Here is a 12,130-nt window from a genome sequence, read left to right on the forward strand (position 1 = left end):
ATATTTTAGGCAGGCGATACTATCACCAACTCTCCACAGTTCGCCCAGGAATCCCATCCATCCCTACATTGCAGGGTTTGTGTAAAAACAGATTTATTCAGGTTATTAACAAGGAAAACGAGAAGCTGTTTCTCAGCTGGTCTAAAGGCTACTGAAGCAAAGCAATCTCGCTTTTCTCTTCCAGAAGTTTAATTGACGTTCAAACCTGTCGAAGTGTCTGCCTGATTTATTCGCAGCTCATTGTCATGAAGGATTGAACCTGCCGGACCGGCGCCTTCCTGAGCCGCTCCCATTTGCCTGTGTTTAGACAACAATCATTCCAATGCTTTCATAACATGATCTTGTCCAAATGTCCACGAGACATTCCAATTATATCTGCCTCAACTATTTTTACTGTCATCTCGTTTCCTGTGCTAGCACAATGAAAATTGTGTTACTCAGGAACCGCTTTAAAACTTCCCTTCTCGCATAAACGTTTTGCCACGATTTCTAGAATCCACTCGGTTGGAAAAATGCTATCTACGCTTTATATCTTTATATATTCACATTTCAGCCGCTATCACAGAGCAAAAAAAGTTCCAGACAATTGTATTTCCCGCTTACCCCAAACTCCAAGTTCCAATTACATCATTGTGAATCTATTCCGCGTCGTTTCGATGCTTAAACGTCACTGGAGCAGTTCCCACAAGAATTCACTGTACTGCGCATGTTAGCGGACGGACTCTTTTTGGACATCCGTCGCAGGGGCAGGCGTTTATTTTTTCGGATGATGTTAATGATAAAATGAGCTTGCTGCTGTGCATCTGAATATTGAGAGAGAGCCGGTGAATTACCTTCCGGGAAACGCTGCATCTTCGGTTATCTATCTCCCTGTTGTTCCTGATATGTACACATAACTGCGGTTATCAGCAGGTGGGGTCCGGCCAGCTATCGTCCAGTGACTTCACTTATGATCCCAACAACAGTCGCTGACGCTTCTGTTAATAATGTTAGTAAATAGATTCACTGCACTGTCGCTCGAACTCTCGAATCTCTCTTTCCTGCGGGACCACACAGAACTAAACGACCATTGATATTATGGAGTCGTTCCGGGACAGTAGGCAAACCAAGGATAATTGTATCCTTGTCCAGGATTGGATTATTTTAAATTAATCGTGTTAATTAGTTTTGGTAGTTGCGATGTTCTTCGCTAATTTAATGTACATGTTGAACAAAAGAATATTTTTCTATAAATAAACGGGTAGACCCAGACCTCGTAGAGTGTTGTCTATGTTCCAACAACCGTGAATAAACCACGAGGTGCAACTATGCAGGACCAATCAGCTTTGCCATGGGAGCCGACTTTCCCTGGGGTACGATTGGTTTTACAATTAGTTCGGTAGATTTTTGCGAACGACAAACTCTGGTCAGTCAGCTTGCTTACCACCTGGCCGGTGACACAATGAAATGAACGATCGGGTACAAGAGAAGAGCATTTCACCCATTGAGCTGGATCGACATAGAGTGATCTGTCACTCCAGGTGTGGAAAATGGAGGGTCTTTCACTCCGTGGATAGGGAGACAAGCGTGATGATAATTGAGAATTGATGAAGTACGATGTTCAGGTTCATCTTGCACAGGATACATTGTGATGCGTGGAACAAGGGGTGCCTGTGGGTCACATTAATTTTTCCGTGTTCCTCGCTCTAGCGCTGGGGCAAGAGTCAGGTAATTTTGCGATATCTGTGCAGTGTATTTATTGAAGCTCACGTGGAACAGTGTGGAGTCAGCCATATGGTTTCAGGTCCGGCAGATCACAGCCCTCCGTCGATAGTTGCTCATCTGTTTCAAAAATTGTCTCCTCACCACCCACCAACCACGGGTGTATCTACAGAAAATATCGCCTATGGCAAGCACTGAAATTGAGTCCCTCTCCAAACACATAACGCCAATCTTTTAGTCAACTTTCCCATAATATCAACTCACAAATACGTCAGGCTCGTTAATCTTATAATTAACAAATTATGGCACTACATGAAAATTATAACTGCACCTTCCTTGCTTTCCCTGATGCAAAATGGTCAATGATGTGATCAAAGTCAGTTGTTTTTTTTTTCAGTTTGTTCTCTCTCTACACTCAGCAGAGCAAGATCACAGAGTCTGGAGATTCTCAAATAAGAAAGCATTAGTTTTAACATGCTGAATGATCTCTGACAGCTGGCGACAGAAACTGCGATGGTTAGCATTAACTCAATAACAATGCGAAGGTTGGCAAAGACGCGCTCATCTCCATAGTGAATAATAAATTCAGTAAGCTTTTAAGGTCTTGATGTCTTCATGTTGACCCGCCTTGATAGCAACATTCTGCAAACCAAAACTTCTTCAAATAGCTGCTGCCCATCAACATCTGAGCTGTACAATTCGCCCAACTTTAGCACTTCTTCTTTAGGTCATTACTCTCGGCGCTGGAACCCAGTCCCTTGACGTCGAGAAGGAACCCGAACTTAGCGTCAGTGTCGTGCAGCCGAGCGAATTCGTCCATTTCTCTGTGAATACGGTCGGGTGTTCCTTTCATGACTCTTTCCATTTCCTCTTAGCTGTTAACCCACTGTCCCTCGAGTTCTCATCAGCCATTCGTTTCTTCATCTCTGACATCTTTCAACTTCAATATTCCATTCTTCTAGTAACTCACTGACCAACACTTCTCTTTCATCATAAAAACGATACCGGAGGGCTTTCAAATCCAGGGAAGCATTATGGACGTTCAGTCTAGGATCTTGCAGCGTCTTTTGAATGCGGTCAATCCGAATGAGTACTTTTTTCCAAAATCCTAGCAAATTCAGAAAATCGGAACTAAACATGCAGTTGTGCAGCTGACTTGCGTCACTTCCTGTTTCACTGGTCTCGTTTTCGTTGTTTATCATGTCCTGGAGAACTTGAAATATCTCCTCAACTTGTTGATGGGCTTCCCTTCTTCTGTACTTGCCACCCACTTGGTTTCGGACTCCATCTTAACAACCACAGGCACGGCGGTTTTGAGATTTTTTTCCCCAGCCCTGTGTTAAATGTGAGAATAACACGTAGAGAGCTTCGATGATTCCAAGTTGTATCCTGCTTGGCTACATGAACACCCCAAGTTGAGTGGGTGATTGTTGCAATTCACAAACACTGCCAGATTGTTTTTCTCACTTATTCTTTGATGAACACCACTTCTGTGTCCAGCCATCACAGAAGCGTTGCCATAGCACTGTGACCGACAATCTTGTAGCTCCGTTTCGACTTTCTCTAACTTTTTCAAGATGTCTTCAACCAAGCTCTCAGCATCCTTTTGACTTATTTGGATAAAACCAAGGACGGACACGCTAAGACGGACTGTTTTCTTCTGAAAATGAATTCCACATCTCTCACCACTTCTGACACCTGCTCCTGGTGTGCCCGATCGGGAGTCGAGTGGAGTGAGAGCACAGTACTTGGCTTTATGAATGCTTCTCTGTAAACTCTGGCGAACAGTGGATGCCATAATGAGGAGTAATTCGTTCTGGGCACCCTGTGAAAGATGGGACATGGATCCAGGATGACTTTCCAAATGAGTGAGGTGCTCCTTTATGACAGGGTCAAAGATGGCCAGTAGTTTCAGTAAGCCAAATAAACTTCCCACATTGGAGTCATCGTCTTGCTGAAGTGACTCCCTGCGCCCTCGCAAAGCCAGGTTCTGTGTCGCGACGAAGTATATGCAGTGAAGATTTCTCGTCAAGATATCATGCCACTTCTGCTTTTGAAATACTGTGTCAGTAACTCCTCTGTTTCCAGCTAAATTTCTCTCTATTTCTTTCCACTGTGTGAAGCATTCCCGACGATTCTTGGCATTTTCATGAACACTAGTCCTTTCAGGTTCCTTCCACTGGTTTAATCCACTTTCCTGCTCCATCGAGGATTGATGGACTGAACGGGAATAGAGAAGACAACAGATACAAAATGCAGACTTTTTGGAAGGAGTATAGTCCAGCCATGAGCGAGTTACATCCTCACCACGACCATTTCCCAATTTTCTTTTGAACCATGTTTTGTTCATTGAGCGTTTATTTGTTGGTTGGAAAGTCCCTCACTGTTCTAGAAATATTTGGAACCAAGCTTTATTATTTCTGTTCTCAACGCAACAAGGTAAAATTGTTTTTTCTGTATCCTTGTCGAACTTCAGAAGTCCAATGTCGAGCCTTTCTATCACTTCTGATCCGAGGCTCTTTGACACCATCCAGTTCACTAGGTTCAGTGTTGTCAGATTCAATCTCGTCTGGTAAAACCTCGTCCATAAGCTCAACATCACCAACACCACCACCGTTAGTCTTCCCCCACTGTCATGTACACGTTCGCTGTGGCAGCCACACTCTTAATCTCGTCAGACTTGGATTAATCGGACCTGAATTCCTTCTCGACTTGTGACACATTTGTACTTGATCCACCTTTGGATTCTAACAAACTTGTAGCAGGTGCAGGCGACTCCATGGAGCGTGTTCCGGGATTTTCAAAGAAGGGCACGAAGAACTTGATCGACTTCTTGGTTTACCCGGCCTCGAACTTTCGTCTCTTCCGTCCTTCAGTTCCAGATGTTTTGAAATAAGGCCACCCTAGTGCTTCTCACTCATGATACTCAAAGACATCTGAAGAAAACTATTTTTGCACTATCCGAGGATGGCTTGTCTGACTTTAACAAAACTTCTCAGTGGGGCCCCCTTCAGGTGCAGCCCAAGGCACGTACCATACCTGCCATACCATAGATACGCCACTGGGTGTGCGCAGATTTGCGGGTACACTTGGATTTGGGTTGCAATCGGATTTGGGGATTTACACGGTTTTAGGGGTGTGTTCAGGAACATGGGGGTGCGCACCCATTTGGGATTAGATCCAGATATGTGTGTTTCCGCCGACCCGAAGTTGCAAACTAATTTTGGGGTGCCTGCGGATTTTTTAAAGCCGAGACAACTATTTTGTGTAGAACTGTTTCCTGCTCTGAGACAATCTATTATGTATGTGTGAGTGTGAGCGTGTTTTGATTGCACACTGCTTTAGTGATTACGCCCTTTTAATGTCAGTAAATTTGGGGATGAACACTGACTTGGAGATGAGAAGAGATTTAGTGATGTGATCGCCAATATAGAGGTCCACACTAATTTGCAGATTCTTATTAATTTAGAGATGTGTATCCCAATATGGGGTTGTTTATCGGTTTCGGTTTGTCATAGACTTGTGGAGTCTGCGTATTTGGTCATCTGAAAGTTGTTGCACTTATAGATACTGACGTAATCAATGTAATTTGTACTTTCACCAATATTCTTGTTACTCTATGGTAGAGGCAGGAACTTTGTGAAAAAAAATGATTCTTGCTCTGATGTTCTCCAATGTGCATGTGGAGGTGACAGCGCGTTTGGAGTGCGCAATTATTTTGGCGAATATTCTGATTTGTGGGATGTGGCGGCAAATACGGGGTGTACTGAGTTTTAGGGATTCACATGGATTTCGGGATGGGCACCGTTTACAAATAGGCGTCTTCGCACTGAGCTAGGGACTGAGCAGACTTAGTGGTGTGTCGTCAAATATATGGATTTGGAGATGTTAATTGATTTAGGGGTCGGTGCTGGGATTTTCAGTACAAGCGGTTTGGAGTTAAAACCAGATTTGGGCGTGTAGGCAGATTTGGAGTTGCAAACGATTGTTGGTGGGCGTGGGGATTTTTAATGTTGACACAGTCAATTTTCTGAACTGTTTGAAATGATTCCTTCTCTCAGATTTAATGATGTGTTCGCCAATATGGAGGTGCAGACTGATACGTAGATGTCCATTGATATAACGTTGTGTCGGCCGACCTGGAATTTCGGATTTGAATGTTGAAACATTAATGGGGAGTTTGCATTAATGGTGGTGGGGGATTTCGGGGTTCTGACAGAGTTGCAGAAACTGCAGATTTGGTTTCATGGCGTGTCTCAAGCTTTTTTCATTTAGTGATTCAGTACTTTCATAATCTGCGCACGTTGAACTTTCAACAACAGCACTCGAGGCACTAAACTGTTTCAGATTCTGGGGCACTCTGATGTGCTTATGTGGGTGTAAGCACGTTTGGGGTGCACAGGATTGATTTCGGGGTTCGCACAAAATGTAGTGCCTGCGGGTTTGTTTGTGACATCTCTCAAGTTTGTTCCATTACCTGTGAAATTTCAACAGTATTCTTGCTGTTTTCTGTCTGGGATAAACACTGTGCATATGGCGGCGCCGGCGGTTTTGCAGTGCACCTGGATTTGCGGATGGTCACCTATTTGGAATGTGCGCATATTTGCGGTTGCACACAGATTTGGGGGTGTCGGTAGATTTTGTGGCGCGACGGATTTGGTGGTGCACAAGGATTTGGGGATGTCCACTGTTCTAGGGCCGTGTTCCAGAACATGGGGATGCGCACCCATTTGGGATTAGATCCAGATTTGGGTGTGTCGGCCGATCGGGAGTTGCAAACAAATTTTGGAGTGGTTGCGGATTTTGAAATGCCGAGACGACCATTTTCTGAACAGTAATGAACTGATTCCTGCTTTGAGATAATCCAATATTCTTAGAGTGTGAGCGTGTTTGGGTGCACACTGCTTTGGAGATTGCGCCCTCTTCAGGCGAAGCAGTAAATATGAGGATGAACACTGACTTGGGAACAGATTGTCTGATGTGTCCGCCAATATAGAGACTCACACTGATTTCGGGAAGCTCACTGATTTAGGAGTGTGTAGCCCAATGTTGGGTTGTTTACCGGCTTCGCGGTTTTCAGAGAGTTGTGGAGTCTACGGTTTTGGCTTTGTGTCGTATCTCCAAGTTGTTTAATTTATAGTTAACTGTCAAAATCAATACAACTTGAACTTGCAGCCATTTTCTTGTTATTCTCTGGAGGAGACAAGTATTTTTAGATTGTTGAAATGATTTCTGCTCTAGGATCCTCTGGCATGTCGGAGTGTCAGCTGGTTTGGGGTGCGCACTGATTTAGAGATTGTGCAGATTTTTCGCTGTGTTTGGGGTTTAGGGGTTCACATGGATTTCGGGATTTCGGTGTTCTCCAATATGTGGCTGTGCACTGAATTAGGGATTGCACAAACTTAGGGGTATGCGAGAAATATGGGAGTGCGCAAGTAGTTAGTGGGTGTGCATGGATGTGGGGATGTTGGCAGTTTTCGGGGCGTGCTCTGGAAAATGGCGTTACACACGATTTGCAGTTAAATCCATATGCGGATGAGTAGGCGGATCTGCAGTTTCAAACAATTTTCGGGGATGTGAGGAAATTGCCATCTTTTGGCGTGGAATAAATGCACGTTCAATCTTGATTTTTTTCTTGCTATATTATAAATGTGGATATATTTATTTTCAGAACTTTTTGAAAGGATTCTTGTACTAGGTTTATCGCGTGCATGAGGAAAGGTCAGCGCTTTTGGTGCTGCTTATGGATTTGACGGTGCGTGCGGATTTGAGGATATGTGCAGATATAGTGGCGTTTCGGCGTATATGAGTACAAATGGCTTCGTGTAGGCCGTTGGATTTGGTGTTGTGACGAATCTCAAAACTGTTTCAATTATCGATACTTTAATAATAAGCGCACAGTAAACTTTAAAATTTGTTCTTGCGATTTCTTTCGGACGGAGGCAGCTATTTTGTGAGCTATTTAAAATGATTCTTCTCTGGGATAACGAAATGTGCAAATGCGGGTGCCAGCTCATTTGCGGGTGCACAGCGATTTGCGGATGTTCGCAGATTCACGGAGCGTGACGGCGAATATGGAAGTGCAGACGGAATTGGGGGTCCAGACAGATGTGAATGTGAGCTGTCAGCAGGTATGGGGATGTGCAGGGATTAAGGGTTCATATGGATTTAGCGATGTCCGCAGATTATGGAGTGTTACAGTGAATATTGGCGCCTCGGGTGCGCTCGGGTGTGAGAGTGTGTGCGCAGATTTAGGGATTTATTTGGTGCATATCTATGCACACAGATTTGGGGTTGTGCGAATCTCAAAATTACTTCATTTAAAGATATTTTCATAATTGATGGGTTTAAACTGTAATTTGTTCTTGATATATCTCTAAGATGGAGACAGAAATTTCGTGAAATTGGTGAAATGACACATTCTCTGAGATAATGAAATACGCATATGTGGGTTTGTGCAGGTTTGGTGGTGTACGCGGAGTTTGAATGCACAAGTATATAGGGATGTTCCCTGATTTATCGGTGTGTCGTCGAATATGTGGCTGCGCAGGAATATGCAGAGTGTTGGTGCTTTTAGAGGCGTGACGAATCTCAAAATTGTTTCACTTATAGATATATAATTGCACTTTAAACTGAACTATGGTCTTGATATTTCTTTAGCGAGGAGGCAGCTATTTTGTGAACTACTTGAGACTATTATTATTTTTCGCTCGCATAATGGAACGAGCATGTGGAGATCCCAGCGCCTTTGCGTGTGTATACAGTTTTGGGGATCTATGCAAAATGTCGTCAGGGACGATCCAGATATGAGTTTTCACACTGATTTGGGGGAAGGTCGCTGGATGTGGAGATTTCAGTGCCTTTGCGTGTGTATACGGTTTTGGGGATCTATGCAGAATGTCGTCAGGGACGATCACAGATATGGGTTTTCATACTGATTTCGGGGGTCGATTGAGTTGGGGTCGAGCAAAGTCTGAAGATTGATTCTGAAAACCACTTTCTTCCCGGGCGTCTCAGGAAACAGCTCCTTCGCCATCACTGGCAGTCCAACCTAACACGTCTGTCACATAGACACTCGGTCCCGCCGGTTAGTGTGATCCGGATGTCTCGCCCACCCAAGCCTCAGCATTGCTCTGAATGCTGTGTGTTTTGCTGCTTTGTTACAGCTCATCACTGGAAAGAACATATTGCAAACGGCTTACAATTCAAAAAAGTTTATTTATGAGCAGAAACTTTACCTAATTTGCACAGGTTGGTGCACAAAACCTCCAAAACTCGAAGTCATCGATTTCCAGCAGACTCCACCACGTTGGGTCCATCGAATCACAGTCCCCTCCGGATCGAATACTACGACTTGTTCTCTCCAGTTTTCCCTTTCGTCCTCTCCCGGCGATTAAAGACGAAGTCTTCTCCCCGGAGATCAGCACAAAAAACACCTTCTCCCCAGCCTTCCTGATTGGATGGCCCACATTCCTGAGCACCCCTAATCTCTAACAATAACTCAAACAGTGAAACCTTTACCAGACCCTTATACTCTTCCCCACCAAAAGCAGTTCTGTCCATGACTGTGAAATAACGTATGATCGACTCATTAATAACACAGTGTATAAAGGAACTTCATGATGAGGTAACCTCCAATCAATTTTTAAATGGTAGTGTCATCTCTCATTCGGGGTATATTCGCAGGTCATTGCTCCCACTGTGCGACACTGGCCAGCACATGGGGGGAGGAGGTTCCAGACTGTTTGAGACCTCCTTACCCTATGATCTACTTCTTCAACATCAGCCTCTCCCTGACATCATTCCTGCCTACATGGGGAAGTCCTTTCTCGTGCCTTCCGTAATTTTCCGTAAATTTCTCGTGCCTTCCGACAACAGAGTGAAAAGTCCTCTTGTCACTTGGCTAAGCTCGGGTTTCATTATCACGACCTTTAGATCGCAGTCTCCTGACATTTCCCAGCCGCAAACCTGCCTCACCACTCCTAGTTCAACCCATTTCATTTGCATCAGTGTGGGGAGGCTTGGGAAGCTTTTTCTCAATGATTGTGGAGTTGCAAATGGTGACGCATACTACATCCCCATTTACTTATCGTCTGATCTATACCACATTCAGAGAAGATATTTCTTCATAACCTCTCCACTGCTTGTCCTTCTGTCCTCCCGCTTGCCGGGCTCTGGATCAACACGTACCTCTTGACCCAGGAGCATACGGTGGTTCCGACAGAACTTCTTGGCAGATCGATTGTCATCCTGTGGCTTCACCCGGAAAACTGTAACTTTAGACATCTGACTCTCCACTACGTTAAGCGTAGCCACCAAGCGGCCGGACAAATTATATTTCACAGGTAGCTCCAAATTCCTAATGAGAACTCTGTCTGGACACATCACTTTGGCGAACCTAACGAAATGGTTATATCTTATATCCTTACGTTTGTTTGGTTGTATGGACACCTGCTAGTTCATGCAACTTTTGCAATTCCCTCCTTATATCAGACACAGACACATATAAGTGTTCTGTGGAAAACCTTCCGCGACAAACCCAAACTAAAGGTCAGCTGGCAACCTTGCTTCACGCCAAAACACCCAATATGTTGACACCATTTTTCCGTCTAAACGATCTCCAACTTGTGGGCATGTAAGCTTGCGAAATGGCGCAAACAGAACATCCCAAATGTTCCATCACTCGATCCTGCACTTGCCTCGCCACTGATTTCACCGTGATGGTGAACTGGCACATTGCATTAACTCCAGGGGCAGGAACACTCTCCCACTCTCTGTCCATTACCAACCTTCATGCGCATGTCCGAACAAAGCCTCCGCATCAATGCTCCGGCTCCGCGGCCGGTACCAATGGAAAATTATGAGTAGACAATGCCACCAGTTGCATCCAATTTCTCCGACGTCAGGAATATGTCAATGGATTTTTATCCAACATCACCTCCTACGAGGTACTTAAATTACCCACTGGATCCCAAATCAATGTCAGAAACTCCAGTTATTTCGTGGGGCAATACCGCTTGGATAGACAGACTCTGGCTGGCAAAAACAATAGCTCGCAACCCTGTGCCTTGATCCTGATGTAGAATGCCACGTAAGCCCTCTTTGCTGGCGTCTGGCTGCAATATATAAGGCAATTGGGAGTCTGAGGAACAACTAATACAAGCGCTTCCGTCAGCAGCTCCTTCAGCAACTGAAACGCCTATTCAGGTATTGCATCCCATTTTCCTTCAAATCGTTCCAAAGCACTATGATAACCTCTACTTTCTTCTTCCGTCCTCCTCCTTTTCTTTCCCAAGGGAGGGTTACCACACAGAAGCTTATTCAAATGGTGACCCATTTTTGAATAGTCCTTCAGGAACACCGATTGTACCCACAGAATCCAGGGAAGGAGCGGAGGACGCTCACATTCTGAGGCCTTGGCCATGTGGCTACTGGCTCTATCTTTGAGGGATCGTGGCGATTTCATCCCGTGAGACTGTGTAACTAACACGGTTGACAGACATGTTGCAGTATTGATAATTGACCAGGGGAAGTTATAATCCTCCAGCTTTCAAGGGCCAAACACATTCATCAGGCTCGCTTCATGTTCCTCTAAGGTGGAGCCGAACACTATGAGATCGTCCAGGAACACCAATATCACCCGCAAGTATATATCCCCTACCGATTACCCATGACACGCTGGAGAGTAGCCGTGTGTTCGGATATGACCCGTGGCACTATTTCGAACTGTAAGACATATGAATGAAGAGTTTCGGTCCGAAACGTTGTCATTACCTCCTCCCATAGATGCTGTCTGGCCTGTTGAGTTCTGCATGTATTTTGTGGTTTTAGAAATATGAACGCCGTTTCTCCTGCTCGTCTCACTCATGGGGACCTGGTAATCCCCGCTCTTCAGATCCAGCGCACTGAACCACCTCACTCCACTCAGGTGCTCGGTCCTCAGAGACGTAGAATTGCCGGGGACTGTGGCTACGATAGTAGACACACATTTAACCCTTCCTGTGCGTCTTCCGCTCCACCACTCTGTCTTTACTGTAACTATATTAACAGTGTTGGAACTGGAAACACTGACGCTGTCAATACGATGACGTTCTAAAATATTTCATTTTAAAGGTTTTTGTACGTTTATTATTCAGAATATTTATGGATTAGATTCATTAACACAATTAATTTCAGAATATTTCATTATATTATAAAGATTTGTAAAAGTTATCACCATAATTCCAGAATTATATTAACATGATATTATACAAAACCCAGCAGCACGACCCCAAATGCTATGATCGCGGTAGCAGTTCAGTTTCTGCGCAGCCGAGCACCCGTGCAACCAGAGAGAACAGTGCTGACACCAGCGAACACAGAGAGGACTTTAGTGATGTAGGGAAAAATGGGAACTGTCAAAGAATAGGAAATGGAGTATTAGTTAATC

This window comes from Hypanus sabinus, unplaced genomic scaffold (assembly GCF_030144855.1).
Source record: "Hypanus sabinus isolate sHypSab1 unplaced genomic scaffold, sHypSab1.hap1 scaffold_317, whole genome shotgun sequence".
NCBI classification, from domain to species: domain Eukaryota; kingdom Metazoa; phylum Chordata; class Chondrichthyes; order Myliobatiformes; family Dasyatidae; genus Hypanus; species Hypanus sabinus.